We start from the raw sequence: 23,762 nt of genomic DNA, 5'->3' as shown, positions 1-23,762 counted from the left end.
AAACTTGTTGGCACCCAATCCCACGCACACTAGATTGTCCATATTGAACACACCCACTCCTAAAACTGCATACACTCCAATTCCCAATCCTGTTTACTGCTTCCAGTATTCCCCAGAATTGAGGGCTAGCTAGCTGCACGCTTGGGCTGATTAAATAATAGAAATCATAAAATCCTACAGTGCAGAAGGAGGCCATTCGGCCCACCAAGTCTGCACTGACAGCAATCCCACCCAAGCCCTATCCCCACCAATCCCTCTAACCTACGCACCCTGGGATACTAAGGAGCAATTTAGCATGGCCTAAACCGTACACCTTTGTACTGTGGGAGGAAACTGGAACACCTGAAGGAAACTCACCAGACACGGGGATAATGTGCAAAGTCCACACAGACATTAACTTAAGTCGGGAATCAAACCCAGGTCCCTGGAGCTGTAAGGCAACAGTGCTAACCACTGTGCCATCGAGCCGCCCTTAGAGCAGATTAGAGCAGCATTTCAACACTGTAACCGGTGCCTCTGACCTGGGAACACAATTCTCTGACGAAATCTATTGGAAATCAGCCAGCAACGTAATACTGACTGAGTTCTAATCCTAATAGATTCCTTAGTTCGTTTTGAGGAAAGTAAAAAGTTTGAGGTGAAAAAATTTAAATTGTGAAATTGGCATAATGTTATCAGGTATAATTCTCAAAGTTGTGATATTATTACATAAATTTGACAATAGGATCCATAGTTTGATATTTCAAATTAAGTGTTATTTACACAATAGATACAGCTGTGTTCCCAGTATTATTTCACGATACATGACAAAAGACAGCATTGTTGGCTGGTGAGTACATTTATTGGGAATGTTTCTTTTCATCCAACTAGAGAGCATGAACAGAACATAGGCTTTTTACTGATTACTCAATTCCGTTCTCATAAGAATATAAGAAATAAGGATGTGGAAGCATTGGAGAGAGAGTGCAGAGGAGATTTACCAGGATGCTGCTTGGTTTGGAGAGTAGGTCTTATGAGGAGAGGTTGAGGGAGCTGGGACTTTTCTCTTTGGAGCGGAGGAGGATGAGAGGCGACTTAATAGAAGTTTATAAGATGATGAGGGGGATAGATAGAGTGGACGTGCAGAGACTATTTTCTCAGGTGGATGTAGCTGTTACTAGGGGACATAACTATAAGGTTCATGTTGGGAGATATAGGAGGGATGTCCGAGGTAGATTCTTTATTCAGAGAGTGGTTGGGGTGTGGAATAGACTGCCTGCTGTGATAGTGGAGTCGGACACTTTAGGAACTTCCAAGTGGTTATTGGATAGGCACATGGAACACACCAGAATGATAGGGAGTGGGATAGCTTGATCTTGAGTTCGGACATAGCTCGGCACAACATCGAGGGCTGAAGGGCCTGTTTTGTGCTGTACTGTTCTATGTTCTAAGGGCAGGAGGAGGCCATTCAGCCCAACAACCGGCAAGATGGCATAGTGGTTATCACTGCTGCCTCACTGTGCCAGGGTCCCAGGCTCAATTCCAGCTTTGAGTGACTGTATGTGTGGAGTTTGCATGTTCTCCCCATGTCTGCGTGGGTTTCTCCCATAGTCCAAGTTTGTGCGAGTTAGGTTGATTTAGCCTTGATAAATTGCCCTTTAATGTCAGGGGGATTAGGAGGGTAAATATGTGGGGTTACAGGGACAGGACAGGACCTGGGTGAGATTGTTGTTGGTGTAAGCTCGATAGGCCAAATGGCCTCCTTCTGCACTGTAGATTCCATGATTCTATAAGCCGACTCCGCAATTCAATAAGATCATGGCTGATCTCAACATGGATTCAACTGCATTTTCCTGTTTGCCTTCCATAACCCTTGACTCTCTTGCTAATCAAAAATCTGTCGAATTCAGGCTTGAATATATTCAACGAACCAGGCCCCACTGCTTGCTGTGAAAGACAATTCCAAGCACCAACAACGCTCAGAGTAGAAATTCCTCCTTGTCTCAGTTTTAAATTGGGGACTCCTTTTTAAACCATATCCCCTGGTTCCAGATTCCCCCCACTAGCCCCCTGCCCGAGAAGAATCATCCTGTCAGCATCTACCCAAGTAAAACCCTCAGAACCTCATGTTTCAATATAGGTTCTGCTGCTTTTAAGCATCCTGATAACATTGCAGTCAGTGAAACAGCCTGCATTAGATTTTCAAAAATCTGCAAGGGCGAGATTGGGCTCATTGAAAATTATGCTCTCAGATAGCATGACTGGATCTCAATGCGTCCAAGTGCAATAACATTTTCAAAGGGAGAGTGGGAAGGCAGGTGGGTTGAACTAACAACCCCCAAGACTCCAATGAACAAAGTATTGAGTTCATTATGGAGCTGCTGAACAGTTTTTGGAGCAGAAGTTTAAGGTTTTCAGTACGAATTTACAGGATAAAGTGAGGGTCTGGGAAGTAGCAGGCTTGTGTTTGTGCTGATGTTTGCGCCCAACAGTTTGGAGAAATGAGACAAAATCAGCTGTTAAACCAGTGGCGGAGTTGCAATTGCTGGTGCTGAGAGACTTGTGTTTGTGAACGTTGAATAGTTGGACTATTGATGAGGATGTGCAGCTGTTGGCTCACTTGGACATCAGAGGTGGGTGGAGGAAGCTCAGCTGAACCAACAAGCAGCACATGAGGGAGTTGTAATAGGAGCAGGTGACTCTGATATTTGACAGAGTAGTGAGGAGGAGCTTCATCAGATACCTCTTTCTGGTCAGGCTCACCAGCCCCATGACACTGTCCAATCTGTAGCCGTCAAGGTCACCTAGGGTTTCCTGCGGGACTCCACCTTACCCACCACATTTGGGAATAGCAGTCTCAATCTGGTACAAAGCTGTTGTCCCATTACCAGCTCCACTGGAGCAACATGTGTTGTTGTGTGTGGAATGGTCCAGTAAATAATTATGGGGGATTTCAATCTACATATTGATTGGTCGACCCATGTTGGACGTGGTGGGCTTGAGGAAGAGTTCTTGGAATGCTGCTGGGATAGTTTCCTTGAACAGTGTGTGCTGGAGCCAACGAAGGAGCGAGCTATCTTGGATCTGGTGTTATGAAATGAGGCAGGTAGAATTAGGGACCTTGTTGTGAGGGATCCTCTTGGGAAGAGTGATCATTGTATGGTGGAGTTTCTAATGCAGATGGAGGAGGAGAAAGTAGGATCCCGGACCTGTGCCCTTTGTTTGAACAGAGTACAATAGGATGAGAGAGGAATTGGCAAATGTAGATTAGGGGCGCAGATTGGTCAGTAGGTCTGCTGAGGAACAGTGGAGGATCTTTAAGGAGAACTTTCTTGGTGCTCAGCAGAAATTTATTCCAATGGTAAGGAAGGATTGTAGGAGAAGAGATAATCAGCTGTGGATAACGAAGGAGATAAAGGAGAGTATTAAACTAAAAGCTGATGCGTTTAGAGTGGCTAAAAGTAGTGGGCGAGAAGAGGATTGGGAGAGGTTTAAATATCAACAAAGAATGACGAAGAAGTTGATAAAGAAAGGAAGGATAGACTATGAATCTAGGCTAGCACTAAATATAAAAAAGGATAGTAAGAGTTTTTATAAATATATAAAAAGGAGGAGGCTGGCTAGGGTGAATGTTGGACCCTTAGAGGATGAGAGGGGGGATTTAGTGGTGGGGGATGAGGAAATGGCTGAGGCCTTGAATAACTTTTTTGCTTCGGTCTTCACGGAGGAGGACGCGAATAGTTTGCTGGGTGTTAACGATGGAAAGATGGTAGGAGTGGAGGGCCTGAATGAGATCATTGTTACTAGAGAGGTAGTGCTCGACAGACTAGAGGGACTGATGGTGGACAAGTCCCCAGGACCGGATGGAATGCATCCAAGGGTTCTGAAGGAAATGGTGGAGGTGATAGTGGATGCCTTAGTGATTATTTTCCAAACCTCGCTGGATTCCGGGGAAGTGCCGGAAGATTGGAAAACAGCTAATGTTACGCCGCTGTTTAAAAAGGGTAGCAGGCAAAAGGCAGGGAATTATAGGCCGGTTAGTTTAATGTCTGTTGCGGGAAAAATGCTTGAATCCTTCATCAAAGAGGAAATAGCAAGGCATCTTGAGAAGAATTGTTTGATAGAGCAGACGCAGCACGGTTTCGTTAAGGGAAAGTCATGCCTGACGAATTTATTGGAATTCTACGAGGATGTGTCTAGCGCGGTGGATAGAGGGGAACCGGTGGATATGGTGTTTCTCGATTTTCAGAAGGCGTTTGATAAGGTGCCGCACAAAAGGTTGTTACAGAAGGTTAGGGGGCATGGAGTTGGGGGTAAGGTATTAGCATGGATAGAGGATTGGCTGTCAAATAGGAGGCAGAGAGTGGGGGTCAATGGGTGCTATTCGGATTGGCGGTTGGTGACTAGTGGAGTGCCCCAGGGATCGGTGCTGGGGCATCAGCTATTTACCATTTATATAGATGATCTGGAGGTGGGAGCCGAGTGTAAGGTGTCGAAATTTGCTGTTGACAAGATAAGTGGAACAGCAAATTGTGCGGAGGGTGTAGAAAGTCTGCAGAAGGATCTAGATAGGCTGAGCAAGTGGGCGAGGACCTGGCAGATGGAATACAATGTTGGCAAGTGTGAGGACTTTGAATAGTGTGGATGAGCAGAGGGATCTAGGTGTATGTGTACATAGATCCCTGAAAGTTGGGAGTCAAGTAGATAAGGTTGTTAAGAAGGCATACGGTGTCTTGGCGTTTATTGGAGGGGGATTGAATTTAGGAGTCGCAGCGTCATGTTGCAACTGTATACAACTCTGGTGCAGCCGCACTTGGAGTACTGTGTGCAGTTCTGGTCCCCACATTACAGGAAGGATGTGGAGGCTTTGGAGAGGGTGCAGAGGAGGTTTACCAGGATGTTGCCTGGTATGGAAGGGAGGTCCTATGAGGAGAGGCTGAGGGATTTGGGGTTGTTTTCGCTGGAAAGAAGGCGGCTAAGAGGGGATCTTATTGAAACATATAAGATGATTAGAGGTTTAGATAGGGTGGATAGTAATAGCCTTTTTCCTCTGATGGAGAAAGCTAGCACGAGGGGGCATAGCTTTAAATTAAGGGGTGGTAGTTATAGGACGGATGTCAGGGGTAGGTTCTTTACCCAGAGGGTGGTGAGGGATTGGAATGCCCTGCCTGCTGCAGTTGTAAATGCGCCTAGTTTGGGGGCGTTTAAGAGATCCGTGGATAGGTTTATGGACGAAAAGGGATTGGTTTAGGTTAGTGGGTCATTGTTTTTTAACTGGTCGGCGCAACATCGTGGGCCGAAGGGCCTGTTCTGCGCTGTAATGTTCTATGTTCTATGTTATCCACTTTGGTAGGAATAATGGTAGGAAGGACTACTACTTACAGGGTGAAAAGCTGCAGCATGCTACGGTGCAGAGGGACCTGGGGGTTCTTGTGCATGAGTCGCAAAAACCCAGCCTACAGGTGCAGCAGGTGATCAGGAAGGCAAATGGGATGCTGGCCTTCATAGCGAGGGGGATTGAATATAAAAGTGTGGAGGTCTTGCTGCAACTGTACAGGGCACTGGTGAGGCCGCAGCTGGAGTACTGTGTGCAGTTTTGGTCGCCGCACTTGCGCAAGGATATTTTGGCCTTGGAGGGAGTGCAGAGGAGGTTCACTAGGCTGATACTGGAGTTGAGGGGGTTGAGCTATGAAGAGAAGCTGAATAGACTGGGCTTGTACTCGTTAGAGTTTAGAAGGATGAGGGGGGATCTTATTGAGACGTATAAGATGATGAAAGGGATGGATAGGGTAGAGGTGGAGAGGTTCTTCCCGCTCAGAAAGGACAGCAGGACTAGAGGGCACAGCCTCAAGATAAGGGGGGGGGCAGTTTAGTACAGAGTTGAGGAGGAACTTCTTCACTCAAAGGGTGGTGAATCTCTGGAATTCTCTGCCCGTTGAAGTGGTGGAGGCTGCCTTGCTAAATATATTTAAGACACGGGTAGATAGGTTTTTGGTAGGCAAGGGGATTAAGGGTTATGGGGAGAAAGCGGGAAAGTGGAACTGAGCCACTTCATTTCAGCCATGATCTTATTGAATGGTGGGGCAGGCTCAAGGGGCTAGATGGCCTACTCCTGCTCCTATTTCTTATGTTCTTATTATGTTCTAAATGAACAAAATTTGTACCAGTTTAGTCTCCATGGATGCTACTGGTTGTTTCTTCATGCCATTTTTGGAGAATTGAGCCACCCTTTCAGCCAATCCTTTGACGACAGGTGATAAGATGCAATCCGGACAAGTCGGATATCATTGGAGAGCATGGAATTTTGGAAATTGGTGCTAGTGAAGGCTGTGCTGTTATCAGAAACTGGGACTTCCAGTTTTCTGTGTGTGCTGAAGCTTTGCTGTAATTTCTCGATCATAGCCTGAGCCGTCATGAAACCGTTACAGTGCACCTCCAACCACTTGGAGTATCTGCCCACCACGTTAAAATCATAGAATCCATAAAAGGATTTGCAAAGTTCACACGTATATGCACCCATGGCCTGCCAGGTCTCCCATTGATGAATTGAGGCTGAAGACAGGGGCTTTAAAATTTCCTGGCACAGGTTACATTGCTTTACCAAGTCTGTCATATCAGGATCAAGACCAGGGCCACCAGTCATAACTCCTAACCAGCATTTTGATTTTTGATACTCCTGGGTAACCATCATGTAGCTTCATTAATATTGGTCATTGTCCTGAGGTCAGAACAATTATGCCAAAGAATTATCCTGTACTCCACATTGAGTTCAGATTTGTTAGGTTTTGTTTTGTTTCTTTGAAACATTGTCTTTGGAATCCATCGTATAAAATAACAACCCAATTTTGGAGAGAGTTGAGCCTTTTTGGGTTCATGCTTTAAACTGCTTTGCGGATGCTATCAACGTCTCCAAAAAGTTCAACCTCTTCTTCTGCTGGTAAAGGAGTCAGGCATGTGGGCAACAGGAGACAGGAGTGTGTCAGCATTAGCTATTTGGGTCCCAGGGTGGTATATATGAATATATTCATAAGCAGCCAATAACAAGGCCCAGCGCTTTGTCCAAGTGGAGGCAATCAGGAGAATTGTTCTCTTTAATGAGTCCCCAGTAAGGTTTTGTGATTGATAACTATTAAAAAACCATTAACCCTAGATGTACTGATGGAAATTCTTCACATCAAAACGACCGCCAATCCATCCTTCTCAATTTGAGAATATCATCATTCTGTGTCTGAAAGGGTCCTGGAGGCTTACACAAAGGGCTTTTCTGTCCCATGTTTCCTCTGGTGTGGAGCTTTCCAAGACCATCTATGGTATTTTTGTTGTAGTGAGTGCAAGGGAGCCAGCATGGAAGCCAAATTTGGGATCATGTTCTGAATCCACATGACCATCATCTAAGTGTTCTGCCATTTTGAAGAAGCGCTTGAAGAACATTCTCCATAACTCTTTAGAAAATGGCACATGCTGACTAGATCCAAAAGGCTAACACGTATATTCATAAAGTCCCTTATGTGTGGAGATGGGCATGGTTCAGGCCTGACTTGGAGAACGTCTTACCAAGTGTTAACTTGGTGTACAGATCTTCAATTTTGGGCATAGAGCATCCGTTGAGTTCGGAGACACAACTGACCATCAGTTTATAGTTCCCACAAAACTGATTTGTTAGGATTAAGAATAGGGAATACAAGTGCGGCCCATAATGCAAATTACACGAGCCTTGTGTCTAAATTTTCAAGATGTTCTAGTTTAGCTTCTACTTTCGTCAGTATAGAGTAAGGAACTGGCCTGGCAACAAAGTACCTAGGCATAGCATCAAGGTCAAAGTTATTCTGTGTCTGAAAGGGTTCTGGAGGCTTACACAATGAACTTTTCTGAGCCATCTTTCCATTCAATTTTTCCTCATGCGTCAGTCCCACCATCTCAGGAATCAGTTTGGTAAACCTTCTCTGCACTCCCTCTACAGCAAGAACATCCTTCCTGAGATATGACCAAAACTTCACACAATACTCCAGGTGTGGCCTCATCAATGCCCTGTATAATTGCAGAAAGACTTCTCTGCTTCTGTATTCAAATTCTATTGTTATGAAGGCCAACATTCCACTTGCCTTCTTTACCTTCTGCTGCACCTGCATGCAATCTTTCCACATGCATGCTAATTAGTCCCAATGGTGTAGAGTCCAGGCAGGATTTCTAACCTGGTCTCAGGTATCCAACACTCAGATCATTTCTGGATCCTGGCCCCACGCCGAACTATGGTCTAATTTCCCAAGGATCTACTGAAAAACTCCAGGGTATCTACTGATGACTTCCATTGAGGATTGATTACAAAGAACAAAACAGCACAGGAACAGGCCCTTCGACCCTCCAAGCCTGCACCGATCATGTGTTCCTAACTAGACCATCCATTTGTATCCCTCTATTTCCAGTCTGTACATGTGGCTATCTAAATAAGTCTTAAATATCCTAGCGTGTCTGCCTCAACCACCTTACTTGGTAGTACATTCCAGGCCTCCACCATCCTCTGTGTAAAATACGTCCTCCACATATCTGTATTGAAACTTGCCTCCCTTACCTTGAACTTGTGACCCCCTGTGTTTGTCATTTCTGACCTAGAAAAAAGCTTCCAACTGTTCACCCTATCTATGCCCGTCATAATTTTATAAACTTCTATGAGGTCGCCCCTCAACCTCCATCTTTCCAGGGAGAACAACCCTACTTTACTCAATCTCACTTCACAGCTAATACCCTCCATACCAGTCAACATCCTGGTAAACCTTTTCTGCACTTTCTCCAAAGCCTCCACATCCTTCTGGTAGTCTGGCAACCAGAACTGGACGCAGTATTCTAGATGTGGCCTAAACAATGTTTTATATAACTGCAACATCACATGCCAACTTTATACTCTGTGCCCTGCCCAATAAAGGCAAACATGCTATATGCCTTCTTCACCACCTTTTCCACCTGTACTGCCACCTTTAAGGATCTGTGGACTTGCACACCCAGATCCCTCCATGTGTCTATACTCCTGATGGTTCTGCCATTTATTGTATAGCTCTCCCTGCATTAGATCTACCAAAATGCATCACTTTGCATTTATCTGGATTAAATTCCATCTGCCATTTCTCCGCACAATTTTCCAACCTATCTATATCCTGCTGTAATCTGTGACAATGTTCATCATTATCCACAACTCCAGCAATCTTTGTGTCGTCTGCAAACTTACTAATCAGACCAGCTGCATCTTCTTCCAAATCATTTATATATATCATAAACAGCAGAGGTCCAGTACAGAGCCCACTAGTCACAGACCTCCAATCAGAAAAAGACCTCTTCACATCTAGAACATAGAACATAGCGCAGTACAGGCCCTTCGGCCCTCGATGTTGCGCCGACCAGTGGAACCAATCTAATGACCCTCTAACCTAAACTAAACCAATGTTATCCATATGCCTATCCACAGACCATTTGAATGCCCTTAAAGTTGGTGAGTCCACAACTGCTGCAGGCAGGGCATTCCACGCCCTTACTACCCTCTGAGTAAAGAACCTACCTCTGACATCCGCCCTATAACTACCGCCCCTTAATTTAAAGCTATGTCCCCTCGTGTTAGCCATCACCATCCGAGGAAAAAGGCTCTCACTGCCCACCCATATCCAATCCTTTGATCATCTTGTATCAGCTATCCTCTGTCTTCTATGGCCAGGCCAGTTCTGTAGCCATCTAGCTAGTTCACCTTTGATCCCGTGAGATTTAACCTTTTGCCCCTATGAGCAAAGGGCCATGAGGGACCGTGTCAAATGGTTTACTAAAATCCATATAGACAACACCCAAAGCCCTTCCCTCATCAATTGTTTTTGTCACCTCCTCAAAAAACTCAACCAAATTTGTGAGGTATGACCTCCCTTGTACAAAACATGTTGTCTATCGCTAATAAGACTATTCAGTTCTAAATGCGTATAAATCCTTCAATCAAAGAATCCTACAATGCAGAAAGAGGCCATTCGGCCCATCAAGTCTGCACCAACTACTACCCCACCCACGCCTACCCCCACATATTTTACCCACTAATCCCTCTAACTTACGCATCTCAGGGACAATTTTTTTAGCATGGCCAATCAACCTTACCCACACATCTTTGGACTGTGGGAGGAAACCGGACCACCCAAAGGAATCCCACGCAGACATGAGGAGCAAACTCCACACAGACAGTGACCCAAGCTGGGAATCGAACCCAGGCCCCTGGAGCTGTGAAGCAACAGTGCTAACCACTGTGCTACCGTGCTGATCCTATCTCTAAGAATCTTCTCCAACAGACATCAAGCTCACTGGCCTATAATTACCCGGGCTATTGAATGGGTACAGAGGAGATTTACAAGGATGTTGACTGGACTGGGAGGCATGCCTTATGAAGTTAGGTTGAGGGAACTGGGTCTCTTTTCCCTGGAGAGACGAAGGTTGAGAGGCGACCTGATAGAGGTTTATAAAATGTTGAGAGGAATAGATAGGGTGGATTCTCAGAGGCTATTTCCCCGGGTTGAAATGGTCGCTATGAGAGGACACAGGTTTAAGGTGCGGGGAGGAAAGTACAGAAGTGATGTTAGGGGTAAGTTTTTCACTCAGAGGGTGGTGAGTGAATGGAATCGGCTGCCGTCAGTGGTGGTGGAGGCGAACTCGCTGGGGTCTTTTAAAAGACTTCTGGATGAGTATATGGGGTTTTATGGGATTGGGGGTTATAGATAGGAGTTAATGTGATCGGCGCAACTCGTGGGCCGAAGGGCCTGTTTGTGCTGTAGTGTTCTATGTTCTATGTTCTATGTTATCCTTGCTACCCTTCTTAAATAACAGGACCACATTTGCTATCCTCCAATCCTCTGGGACCTCACCTGTGTTCAATGAAGAAACAAAGATTTCTGTTAGAGGCCCAGCAATTTCATCTCTTGTCTCTCTCAGTAATCTAGGACAGATGCCATCTGGTCCCGGGGATTTGTCTACCTTAATGCTTCTTAAAACACCTAACGCTTCTGCCCTTGTAATAGTAATTTGTTCTAACAGGTCTACACATCTGAGACATTACCAATCAGTGTGTCCCTTTCCTTTATGAATACTAATACAAAGTATTCATTTAGGATCTCACCTACTTCCTTGGGTTCTAAGCATAATTCCCCTTCTTTGTTCGGTCTAACTTTTTCTCTGACAACCCTCTTGTTTCTAACGTATGTATAAAATGCCTTGAGATTTTCTTTTAATCCTGTCTGCACAGGACCTTTCATGACCTCTTTTTGCCCTTCTAGCTCCCTGTTTGAGTTCTTTTCTACTCTCTCTATATTCCTCCATTGCTTCATCTGTTTTTAGCTGCCTGGACCTTATGTATGCATCTTTTTTCTTTTTGATTAGACCCACAATTTCCCTGATTCATGGCTTTCGATTCCTGCCTTTCCTGTCCTTTTCACAGGCACATGCGTTCCTATCAACTGCTCCTTAAAAGGCTCCCACATGCCAGATGTGGATTTACCCTCGAACAGCCTTTCCCAATCAACAGCCACCAAATTCTGCCTAATCTGGCTGTAGTTAGCCTTCCCCCAATTCAGCACCTTACCCATAGGACAACACTCATCCTTTTCCATGACTATTTGAACGTTTATAGAATTCTGGTCACTGTTCACCACATGTTCCCCCACTGAAACTTTGATGACCTGACTGGGCTCATTCCCCAGTACTAGCTCCCTCTCTAGTTGGACTATCAACATATTGTTCCAAAGAATCTTCTTGGACACATTTTATAAATTCCTCCCTGTCCAGGCTCCCAGCCCTAAGAGATTTCCGGTCTATATGAGGGAAATTAAAGTCTCCCACTACAACAACCCTAATTTTTCTACACCTGTCCAGAACCTCCTTACATATCTGTTCCTCAACTTCCTGTGGGCTGTTGGGAGGCCTTTAGTATACCCCCAGCATAGTCACCATGCCCTTTCTGTTTCTGAGCTCCACCCATTATGTCTCGTTACATGATCCTTCCAAATTGTCCATCCTCTGTACTGCAGTAACAAAGAACAAAGAACAACCCAGCACGGGAAACAGGCCCTTCGGCCCAACGAGCCCGCGCCGCCGCATCACCACCACACCTATTCTAGGGAGTAATATGCCCCCTAACCAGTATTGCTACTCCCCTACCTCTTCTAGCCCCTCCTCTGTCTCACCTAAAACACTTACACCCCAGAATATTCAGCTGCCAGTCTTGTCCTTCTTTTAACCAAGTCTCTGTCGTTGCAACCACATCCAAGTTCCGCACATGCATTAAGACTCTTAAGTTTATCTGTTTTGCCCATTACGCTCTTTGCATTGAAGCAGACGCACTCCAGATCTCCAGGCCCACTGAGTTCATCCTTCCCCAAATTGCTCTTCCTCTTAGGTAGCCTTGTCTTGGCCCCATGCTCGTCCTAGTCCCTCCCCTAGTTTAAAACATCACTGTCTAATGCTCCTTGTAGCTCCTGAGCCAATTTCTCTGTGTTCTTGAGTGACAAGCTGTCTCAATGGCATTTCTTAAATCCAAATTGGATTGTGCTTCTTTTGCGTATTAGGTAATTTATGCTACAAATGAATCTGTCCCGCAACATGTCATTAAGAGGTGTCCAAATTCGCAGTGTTCAGCTAATTTCCACAACTTAGCCAAGAATTCAGTGACAGGTTCCCCACCACCTTGAAGTGATATTGTTGGAAAATTATCAGGGCTTCGGGTTGTTGTGGTTTTTTACCATGTCTATCAGTTCATTAAAAGTTTTTGATTTGGGGCATCTGGATAAGTCAGACTTCTTATCACACTGAAAGTCAGGGCCCCATATACGGTTAGCAATATTACTTCTTGCTTTTCATCTCCTTCAATGTTGTCAGCATGAAAGAAGTAACCCATGTGTCCTATATATTGGGCCCAGTCTTCCCCACTGGTGTAATAGGGTTCCAGTTTCCCAGAAAGAAGCATAATGGCTTTTTCTTACCAGAGAAATTCTTGATGGTCAGAAGTTGTCTGGTAGGAAAGATGAAAGAAGAAAATAATTTTTCTCATTATTACCAATGTAGTAATTCCACAACACACTGGCTTCCCATCACTCTTTATTGTGCACCAAAGATAAAGCCCATTCCCATAGCTAACAATCAGGTAGTCTTCACCTTGGAACCTACTACATCAGTCCAGCTAAAATTACACGCTTAAAACATCCCACTGGCTGCTTCCCATTGGGTAAGTCTCCACTCATTCAATAAGGCAGTTCACACTCCCTAAAGCCCATTGATGACCCTCTGCGGCCTTCATGGTCATCACAATAGCAAGCCCAGTAACAGCTGCTATTCACCATTTCAAATCACCTTCCATAATGAGGTCCTAACTACCACTTTTAATTAGGAGCCAAAATCATCTTTGGGCCAACTGGGGCCTTTGCATTTGAAAACCACATGATGCCACTGATCATGGCTCGGCCTGAGGCCAGGATCCAGAAGTGATCTGGGTGTCGGATTTCTGAGGCCAGATTAATAATCCTGCCTGGAGTCTGCACCATTGGGACTAATTAGCATGCAAACAGAACAGAGTGCACGCAGGTGCAGCAGGAGGTAAAGAAGGCAAGTGGCATGTTGGCCTTCAGAACAATAGGATTTGAATACAGAAGCAGGGATGTCTTACTGCAATTATACAGGGCATTGGTGAGGCCACACCTGGAGTATTGTGTGCAGTTTTGGTCTTAGCTCAGGAAGGATGCTCTTGCTCTAGAGTGATTGCAGAGAAGGTTTACTAGAGTAATTCCTGGAATGGTGGGAGTGACACATGAGGAGAAATTGAGTCAGTTAAGATTATATTCTTTGGCGTTCTAAAGAATGAGGGGGGAATCTCACAGAAATCTATGAAATTCTATCAGGACTGGACAGGAAGAATGATTCCAATAGTGTGGATGTCTAGAACTAAGGACCATTGTCTAAGGATACATAATAGACCTTTTAGGACTGAGATGAGGAGATATTTCATCATCCAGACAGTGGTCAGCCAATGGAGTACTCTACCACAGAAAGCAGTTGAAGCTAAAACATTGGATGTTTTCAAGAAGTTGTTAGATATAGCTGTTTGGGTGAAGGGGATCAAAGGAGATGGGGCAAAGGCAGGATTAGGCTATTGAGTTGGATGATCAGCCATGATCATTTTAAACGATGGAGCAATGTGGGTGGAAGGACCTTCTCCTTCTCCTATTTTCTATGGTTCTATGCTACATCCCATTCCTAAAGCAAAATACCCCTGCAGGTGCTGGAAATCTGAAATTAAACCAAAAATGTCTGGTTAACCTCATCAGGCCTAGAACAAAGAAAATTGCAACACAAGAATAAGCTCTTTGGCCCTCTAAACCTGCACCAACCGTGCTGCCAGACTGAACTAAAACACCCTACCTTCCCTGGACCATATCCTTCTATTCCCATCCTATTCACATATTTGTCAAGATGCCCCTTAAAAGTCACTATCATATCTGCTTCCACTAACTCCCCTGGCAACAGGTCCAGACACCCACCACCCTCTGTTTAAAAAAATTGCCTCGTACATCTCCTTTAAACCTTGCCCCTCACACCTTAAACATATGTCTCCTGGTAAATGACTCTTCCACCCTGGGAAAAAGCTTGTGATATCCATTCTGTCCATGCCCCTCATAATCTTGTAGACTTCTATCAGGTTGTCCCTAACCTCTGTCACTGCAGTGACAATAAATCTTGTTTCTCCAACCTCTCCTCATATCTAATGTCCTCCATACCAGGCAACATCCTGTTAAAGCTTTTCTGTACCTTCTCCAAAGCTTCCACATCCTACTGGTAGTGTGGTGACCAGAATTAAACATTGTATTCCAAATGCGGTCTAATTAAGGTGTACAAAGCTGCAACATGACTTGCCAATTTTTAAACTCAATGCCCCCTGAAGGCAAGCATGCTGTATGCCTTCTTAACTACCTTCTGCACCTGCATTGCCACTTTCAGTGATCTGTGTACCTGTACACCCAGATCCCTCTACCTATCAATACTCTTAAGGGTTCTGCCATTTACTGTATATTTCCTATCTGTATTAGATCTTCCAAAATGCATTACCTCACATTTGTCTGGATTAAACTCCAGCTACCATCTCTCCATCCAAACCTCCAACCGATCTATATCCTGCTGTTCCTGCTAATGGTCCTCTTTGCTATCTGCAAATCTATCTTTGTGTCGTCTGCAAACTTACCAATCAAACTAATTACATTTTCCTCCAAATCATTTATATATTTTACAAACAGCAAAGGTCCCAGCACTGATCCCTGAGGAATGCCACTTGTAACAGTCCTCCATTCAGAAACACACTCTTCCACTGCTACCCTCTGTCTTCTAAGCATCATCTGTGAAGAGAGAAACAGAGTTATTGGTTTCAAGTTAATTAAAAAGCCATCTTCAGAAAAGGTTCTGTTTCTCTGCACAGATGCTGAATGATCTGCTGGATTTTTCCAGCATTTTGTTTTTTTGTTACATGCTGGGAGTGGGCAGCGATATACCTAGTATCATTGGGTCCTCTGTGAGATGTGAAGTGATACAGGAAGGTTTGTTATGGGGAATTAAATAGCAGTAAGTATCAGCAGGTTTCTCTGGGTTCCCAGAGGCCAGGGATCAAACTGCTGAGGTGTCAGTGATGAATGGTACATGGGGCATATTCACTGATGTAGGGTTTCAATTCTGCTGTCCACTGCTGAGTCTGCCTGTAATGACTCTCCGTGGATGTACAATAAGGTTCTTCGAGTTCGATAGACAGTGTGGAGACTTGATAAATGCCCTAAAATTAGAAAGGAGAAGTTCAGTGAGTGACTTGAGCAAACGCCCTGAAAAGGCTTCAAGTGCCTGAATAAAGCTTTTGATGACCGAGCTTTGACACTTTCACGTGCAGGGTTAGGAAGGCAAGATCACTTGTGGGGAAGGTAAAGAAGCTTTAGCACACTAGCAACTCAGTGTAAATAAAACATTGAGGCCCAGACTTTGACTCTGGAATGATAGAATAGTATATTGATACTGCTGTGAAGGAGGCCAGTTAGCTCAGTGTCCTGAGTCCTATGTCCTGAGCTTATTTAAAGCAATAAGAAAGAAAAGCTAAAGCTTATATTTCTGTAGCGCCTTTCACAAACTCAGGATGTCCCAAAGCATTTTACAGCCGAATGCAGTTATTGTTGGACTCACAGTTAATATAACTAGCAACATTATAAGTATTCAATTAACTTTCAGTGATAAATATTGCCATAGACACTGGGGAGAAATAAATTCTTTTTCCACTGTTCGCATGAGATCTTTTACTTCATCTGAAAGAGCAAACAGGGTATCAGTTTCAGATTTCATCTGGATGAATGCAACAGTGCTGACCATCTGAAGGTGCAGCTCTCCCTCAGTGCTGACCCTCTGACAGTGCAGCACTCCCTCAGTGCTGACCCTTTGACAGTGCAGCACTCCCTCAGTGCTGACCCTGTGACAGTGCAGCACTCCTTCAGTACTGACCCTCTGACAGTGCAGCACTCCCTCAGTGCTGACCCTCTGACAGTGCAGCACTCCCTCAGTGCTGACCCTCTGACAGTGCAGCACTCCCTCAGTGCTGACCCTCTGACAGTGCAGCACTCCCTCAAGCCTGTGGGCAGGGCTTAACACATCCAAAAGCCTGCAGCTCCAATTGGACCCTCCAACTGTGCAGCACAGCAAAAAAAAATGCAGCTCCCCTGCCAGATCCCTCCCGCGCTGGATAATGCCTCCCCTTGGCCCCCAAGAACATTGGATCTCCTTATACCCCCCCCCCGGCAACATTACTGACCTCTTTATCCTGCCACCCGGAATGATTGCGGCACTGCCACCTGCACCCTTCACAGCTGATCACAGGCTGAGCAGTAATACCCCCCCACCCACTCCCCGCAACCCCCATTCAGCACACCTGCAAGTGCTCACTTGCCTTCTCCTCAGTGCTAACAAACAAACTGCATTTAACTTGCTGGAATGCTCTCCCAAACCGCCTGCAAGCTGATCTGCCCAAAGAGGGGCAGTTCCATAAAAACCCCAAGAATGGACAGACAGGCTGGCAGAGCAGGAAAAAAATGTCTAACAAGGCAGTGCCCAGATTTGGAGAAGAGGAGCCGAGCAGATGGCTGAATGCTGTGGAGGCAATGTAGGGCACTCTCTAGCCCCCCAGTAGGATGCCGTTCAAGGGGGAGTGATGGCAAAGACTCACCCCTCCCCCGGCAAACACCCGAAGAGTGTCACAATGCTTACCCACTGAGGGCCACCCCTGATAGATGCACCCTCTGCGGTAGACACGCATCATCTCTTTCATGGCTTCGTCTGTCCCCACACGAGAAAAATGCCCATTACTGTCACTGGAGGGCAAAGAAAGGGGGTGGTGACCCTGACCTCCAGGTCTTTACCCTCTTTGAGAACTGGGCACTGAAGCTGTAGGAAGAGGAGGACATCTAGGCCATCAGTGACAGCATGGTTGGGGTAGAGTCGAGAAGTGAGCACCTGTCAATCCTTCACTCAATTCGAGTCAATTTCTGAGGGGCATGGGTTTAAGTTTAAGTTTAAGGTTTGAAGGAGACGTACAAGGCTTGTTTATTTGCACAGAGAATGATGGGTGCCTGGAAGTCGCTGCTGGTAAAGGAAGCAGATACGATAGTGACTTTTAAGGGGCGTTTTGACAAATACATCGATGAGATGGGCACAGAACAATATGGTCCCCAGAAGGGTAAGAGGTTTTAATTCAGATGGTTGATGCAGGCTTGGAGGGCTGAAGGGCCTGTTTCTGTGATGTAATTTTCTTTATTCTTTGTTCAATGTTCAGTGGAGAAATGTCAAGAAAGTTTCTGGCATCCAAGATTCCATTCCCTTCCTTGCACTTATGTCCTGTTTTGCAGGAAGGGACCCGGATGCCCCGGGACCACCTGGCATCACGGCCCCCATCCATCCAGCCCCTGATAGCTCAGAAGAGTCCTTGGAGGAAGTGGATGAAGGGACCTCCGAGGATGGCACCTTTTTGGCATCAGCTTCCACCTCACACTCACTATTTCAGATACTCTCAGATCAGTGGGTCCAGTTAGTGGTAAAGCCATCTGGATCACTCACTGGTAAGCATGACACATCTGTTGATGTACATCGGGTGGAGGAGGGAACATCCGAGACCTCTGGCACACGTGGCCTCTGGAGGCGAGGACTCAGCTGGCCCCAGGGCTACATGCTGGGCCTCTGAGATCACTTTTCCTTCAGCTGCTGAAGATGCAGCAACAGAGCCAGGGAATGCAGGAGGGGCTTAAACTGCGAGGCTGCTGGAAGGAGTCCCGAAGCTTTCAGGTGGATCACTGTCTTGTGTGGTTTCCAGGCCAACACTGCAAGGGTGGCGTCCACTGTGGAAAGCCTGGGGCAGGAATCATCACCATGTTCCAAGTGGTGGCCATGTCACAGCAGGCAAAAGTGGAGTCCCAGAGGGACACAGTTTCTCATGATTCCATGATCCCATGGCTGAGAGGCTTGAGAGTTTGCAAAAAACCCAGTGAGACAGCGCAGAGATACAGCGGGTTATGGCAGCAGGACTTGAGAACGTGGTTCAGTCTCAGAGGGCACTTGCTGCTCTAATGACAGGTGGCTCTTGACTCAGGTAGCCATTGTAGAGGGCTGGACGACCGTGGCTAGAATGCAGGTAGTTCTCCAGGACCTACAACAAATGGCACAGGGGTTGCACTGTCCCCTTTCAGAGTCAGAGCCATCAATGGCAAATGGCGTCTGACATTTGTTCAAAGTAAAATCGTGCAAAAGTGCTGAGGTCTCCACTCCCTCCTTCTCCTCCACCCCTCCTCTAGGCGAATGCAGCTGCATCCTGCCTCCGGTGGCCATCTTCCTCTCCCCTTGTGAGTGGTAAGGCCTGGGCCTCCTCTGCCCATAATTCATCCTCCTTTTCTTCCTCCTCAGCTCCAGCAGCAACCAAAAGAACAGCAAGATCAATCAGTCGCAAAAGCCATCTCATCAGTCTGAAGTGGGGAGGGGGTGTTGGGGGGAGGTAATTTGGAGACGCAGGAAGACAGATGGAGAGATGAAGGACCTCTGCTTGCCCCTAGCCCAGCAATGCACACTGCTCGTACTGCCTATCCACTCCCCCCACTGCCCTCAGCCCCCCAGCAACACGGTCCTCAATCCCCCTCCCCCACTGCCCCCAATCAATACAGCCTCCCCATCCCCTCCCCACATGCCCGCCCATGCAACACAGTCCCCCATTCCCCCCACCCTCATTGCCTCCCAGCAACATAGCCCTCCCATCTTCCTTCCCAGTAACACACACCCAGAACCCCTACACTTGTGAGCACAAACAGTGCTGCTTAAAAAGTCCTGAGGCTGCAGCACTGCCACGTCAAAGGTCTTCCAGCACACCCCCCCACCTGGAACAGTGCTGCATGCATTAGGACCCAGCAGCATCCCCAAGAGCAAGCTCAGTGCTGAGACCCGGGTCCATGCTGAAAATCCCACATTGAACACTGCGATCAACAATAGCCCCCTGCCCCCTCGCCATACATGCACAGACCCCTCTGGACCCAAAACACTACATAACTGCCGTGAAGCGACCACTGTGAGCAGCACAGAGCCATCTGATGGTAAGCACTTACCTCCTCACTAACCCTCACTGATGGAGCGCCATAAGCTAACTTTTAAAGAGATGTTTTCCAACTGATCCGGATGGGGTGAACAAGATGGCAAAGGCAGGTGTACTGATAAATTGGGGCGTGCAGCTCACTAATTGCATTGAGATGAATGCAGAAATATTTAAATTGATGTCATGCCTATTTTAGGCAAACTCCTGATCATGCTGATTTTTTTTCTTTGGTGTAAAAACAGACGCAGATTGCACTAATCGCCTTATACCTGAATTTACCACTTTTTCACACCTGAAAATGGGCTCAACGCCATGGTAAAATTCCGCCTGTAATGACTAGCACTGCTCAGAACACAAGGTATAATCTGGAAATGCTATTTGTACAAGAGCGTCTGGAATAAGCTGCCAGAGTTAGTAATAGAGGCAGGTACAATTTTATGTTTTAAAAAGCATTTAGACAACTACGTGGGTAAGATGGGTATGGAGGGTTATGGGCCAAATGCGGGAAATTCGTGGTAAAAACTGGTCAGCATGGACAAGTTGGGCCAAAGTGCTTGTTTCCATGCTGTAAACCTCAATGACCATGATTATAACTCTTTATTCGATTATCCCTCATATGCTTGATCAGCTCCCCTCTTAAATGTAGCTATCCTATTCTTTTAAAAGATAGAGTATAAAAATTGGCAAGCTGCATAGAACTCTAGTTACGGTAAGAAGTCTCACAACACCAGTTTCAAGTCCAACAGGTTTATTTGAAATCACTTCAGTTGGGCTACATTTGGTATCTTGCATACAGTTCTGGTCATCACACTACCAGAAGGCTTTGGAGAAGGTATGGAAAAGGTTTACCAAGGTTTTGTTGTTTGGAGGGTATTAGCTATATGGAGAGATTGGACAAACCTGGTTTGTTTTCACTTAAACGTTGGAGGCTGAGGGCAACCTGATAGAAGTTTACAAAATGATGAGAGGCATGGATACAGTGGGTAGTTGGAGTCTTTTTCCCAGGGTAGAAATATCAATTATAAGGGGACACAGGTTTAAGGTAAAAGGGGAAAAATTTAAAGGAGATGTGAGATGCAATATTTTTTACATAGAGGGTGGCAAGTGCCTGGAATGTGCTGCTAGGGGAGGTGGCACATGCAGATACAACTGCATTGTTTGAGAGGCATCTTGACAGATATATGAATAGACAGGAAATAAAGGAATACAGACCACATAGAGGCAAAAAGGTCTTTAGTTTAGGAAGGTATTATGTGTTGGCACAAGTCTGGTGGCCCAAAAGGGCCTATTATTGAGCTGTACTGTCCTTTGTTCTATGGACACAAGGACAAAGTGAACTGAATTATTATTACTGTTCCTCTCTTTGTGATAGCAATAGTTTCGATTTCTATTTTTATTTGTTTTCCTTAGTTTCCTCTCATGTGTTAATATGGGCCATGATGTGGTTCCCAAACCTTGGTTATGAGGTTCAATATTAGAAATAACCCCACAGCAAATTCTATAAGATGAAATAAAACTAGGATTTCTTAACACATTTAGAACACAAAGGATAGATCACAACACACATTCACATTCAGGAACATACAAGGTAGAAAGACAGAGAAAGAAAGTTACAAATTGTCAGTTACTTTCAAAAATAGGCATCAATCTACATCAATTCACATAAGTAGAGTCCAGTCATTCCATGTTTAATGAAGTGTATTTTGTCTGATAGTGTTCCTGATCCTTGTTTTAGAAATTTGGTTGAGGCAATTGAAGATGCAGAGAAGTGCTCATGTATTCTGGGAATTAGTTTACCCTGGATAAAATACAGCATTCTTTCTGGATCCAATTTTGAGTGAGATGGAGGTCCAAGGCAGGCTGCTTGCCTAGAATCCAACTTCTCTTTGGAGGTTAAACTGTGACTGAAGGCAACAGAAATGCCCATTGACCTTGAGCGGGAATTTCCAGTCTCGCTTGTGCAAGGCTGCAAAATCCCGCCCGATGAGTCACAAATATTCCTGCCTTTGTCCAGAACTGACTGGTGCAAACATCTCATCCACAAGTCCTTTGTGCTTACTTGGCTGGGATGTTCATACCATTCAAGTCATATTCCAGGAGGTTGTTGAATTAACCTTTCACCATGGAACTGCTAAGAATTTCCTAGAAACATCAGCATGTGGCTATTTTATCAGTTCAATTTTCCAAGCTATATTGTGTGTGTGTGTGTGCCAGGTTCAGATGCCTTCTACACCCAGGCAGTAAGAGTCTCACAACACCAGGTTGAAGTCCAACAGGTTTATTTGGTAGCAAAAGCCACTAGCTTTTGGAGCACTTGCTTCTCATTCGTCAGGTAAGTGGGATTTCAGTTCACAAACAGACATATAAAGACAAATTTAATTTACAAAATAATGGTTGGAATGCGAGTCTTTACAGATAATCAAGTCTTAAAGGTTCAGACAATGTGAGTGGAGGGTGCGTTAAGCACAGGTTAACGAGATACATATTGTCTCCAGCTGGGACAGTTAGTGAGATTTTGCAAGCCCAGGCAAGTCGTGGGGGTTACAGATGGAGTGACATGAACCCAAGATCCCGGTTGAGGCGGCCCTCATGTGTGCGGAACTTGGCTATCAGTCTCTGCTCAGTGATTCTGCGCTGTTGTGAGTCGTGAAGGCCGCCTTGGAGAATGCTTCAAGGTGGCCTTCACGACACACTGTGTGAGAGGCAGCAGTGAATCCAGCACTCTGTGGATGAATGGGGTGGGGGGGATGTGCACTGTGCATGAATGTGGGGCAGTCAGTGCACTATCAGTGACGGGTGGAGGGGGGATTGGGGGGTTGGGATGGAGTCAGGTGGGGTAGTGAATGGGGAGTCCAGCAGTCAGTCAGGGATGGAGAGTCTAGCGACGTCCAAGTTAGTGGGGGGGTGGAGAGGCCAGGGGGCCAACAATATCCTTGGAGTTGTGAGGCCAGCAATGTTCTTCTTTGTGTGTGTGTGTGTGTTTGTGTGTGTGTTTGTGGGGGGATGGGGTGAGGAGTGGGTGTGGGTGGTGGATAGTGAGAGAGGCCAGTGATGTCAATGCTGGGAGGATTTGTTCAGTGATCTCCCAGAGATCAGCACATGCGTAGGGCCCACTCAGCATGCTGATTTCAGCCTCCTCAGCGGGAATAGGCCAGCCCATCACTTTTAAGGGTGATTCACGCTAATGCACTATGCAGTGCTCAGAGTATGTTAGATCCATTTTGAAAATCCCACTGTAAAAATTGATGGTAGTTACTCCAGTTTTTACACAAATTCGACGCTTAGATTTTTTTGGGAGAATCCCAGCCGTAAATTATAAAATGTTGAGGCCCCAATGGTACACAACTCATTGCATCCTGCCACCCAGAAAAAGACTAATTTATAGTTACCCTCTGTTTCCTGTTAACTAGCCAACCTTCTATCCATACCATTATTTTACCCCCGACACCATGAACTTTTATTTTCCGCAAGAACCTTTGATCTGGCTCCTTATCAAATGTCTTCTGGAAATCTAAGTACAGGACATGCGTTGGTTCCCCTGTATCCAAAGCATATATTACTCCTTCAAAGAAATTCAAATAAATTGGTTAAACGTGATTTCCCTTTCACAGAACCATGTTGACTCTGCCTGAGCATCTTAAACCTTTCTAAACACTCATTTTTAATAACAGCTTCTAACATTTTTCCTCTGAAAGATGTTAAGCTAACTAGTTTGTAGCTTCCTGCTTTCTGTCTGCCTCCATTTTTGAATAAAGTGGTTACATTTGCAACCATATTAATGTTCCCCATTATCAGTGTATTGTATTATAGTCACCATTGCTGCTTTCTTTTCTTCTCCTTCTGTTCTGGGTCATTCTCCATTACAAGATCCAATAGTGAATCTTCTCTAGTTGGGCTTTGTATGTGTTAATTTTGAAAGAAGTCCTCTTATAGGATTTATAATCTCTTATCTCATTTATCCAGTTAATACTTCTTGAATTCTCCAATGATTATTATTCTTAGTTTTTACTCAATTCTCTAACTTGTCTACATGTTCTTTCCTCCCCATCTTCCACTATGAGGTAGTCGTATTTCATAGCCTGCTCAATCAGTGATATATCCTTTAATATCTCTCTCTCTGTATCGATTCTATTTA

General features: G+C 45.3%; 1 protein-coding gene across 5 annotated transcripts in view; it reads left to right on the top strand.

Moving 5' to 3' along the window:
• The window catches only part of nr1h3 (nuclear receptor subfamily 1, group H, member 3), a 179,743-nt gene that overhangs the window by 74,427 nt on the left and 81,554 nt on the right, over positions 1-23,762 (top strand). The gene's annotated exons all lie outside the window — the stretch shown is intronic.

The sequence above is a fragment of the Carcharhinus amblyrhynchos genome, chromosome 6 (genome assembly GCF_965287045.1).
Source record: "Carcharhinus amblyrhynchos chromosome 6, sCarAmb.v2.hapA, whole genome shotgun sequence".
Classification (NCBI taxonomy): Eukaryota; Metazoa; Chordata; class Chondrichthyes; order Carcharhiniformes; family Carcharhinidae; genus Carcharhinus; species Carcharhinus amblyrhynchos.
The sequence above is the reverse complement of the archived record's forward strand: the minus strand, read 5'-3'. Positions and strand labels throughout refer to the sequence as shown.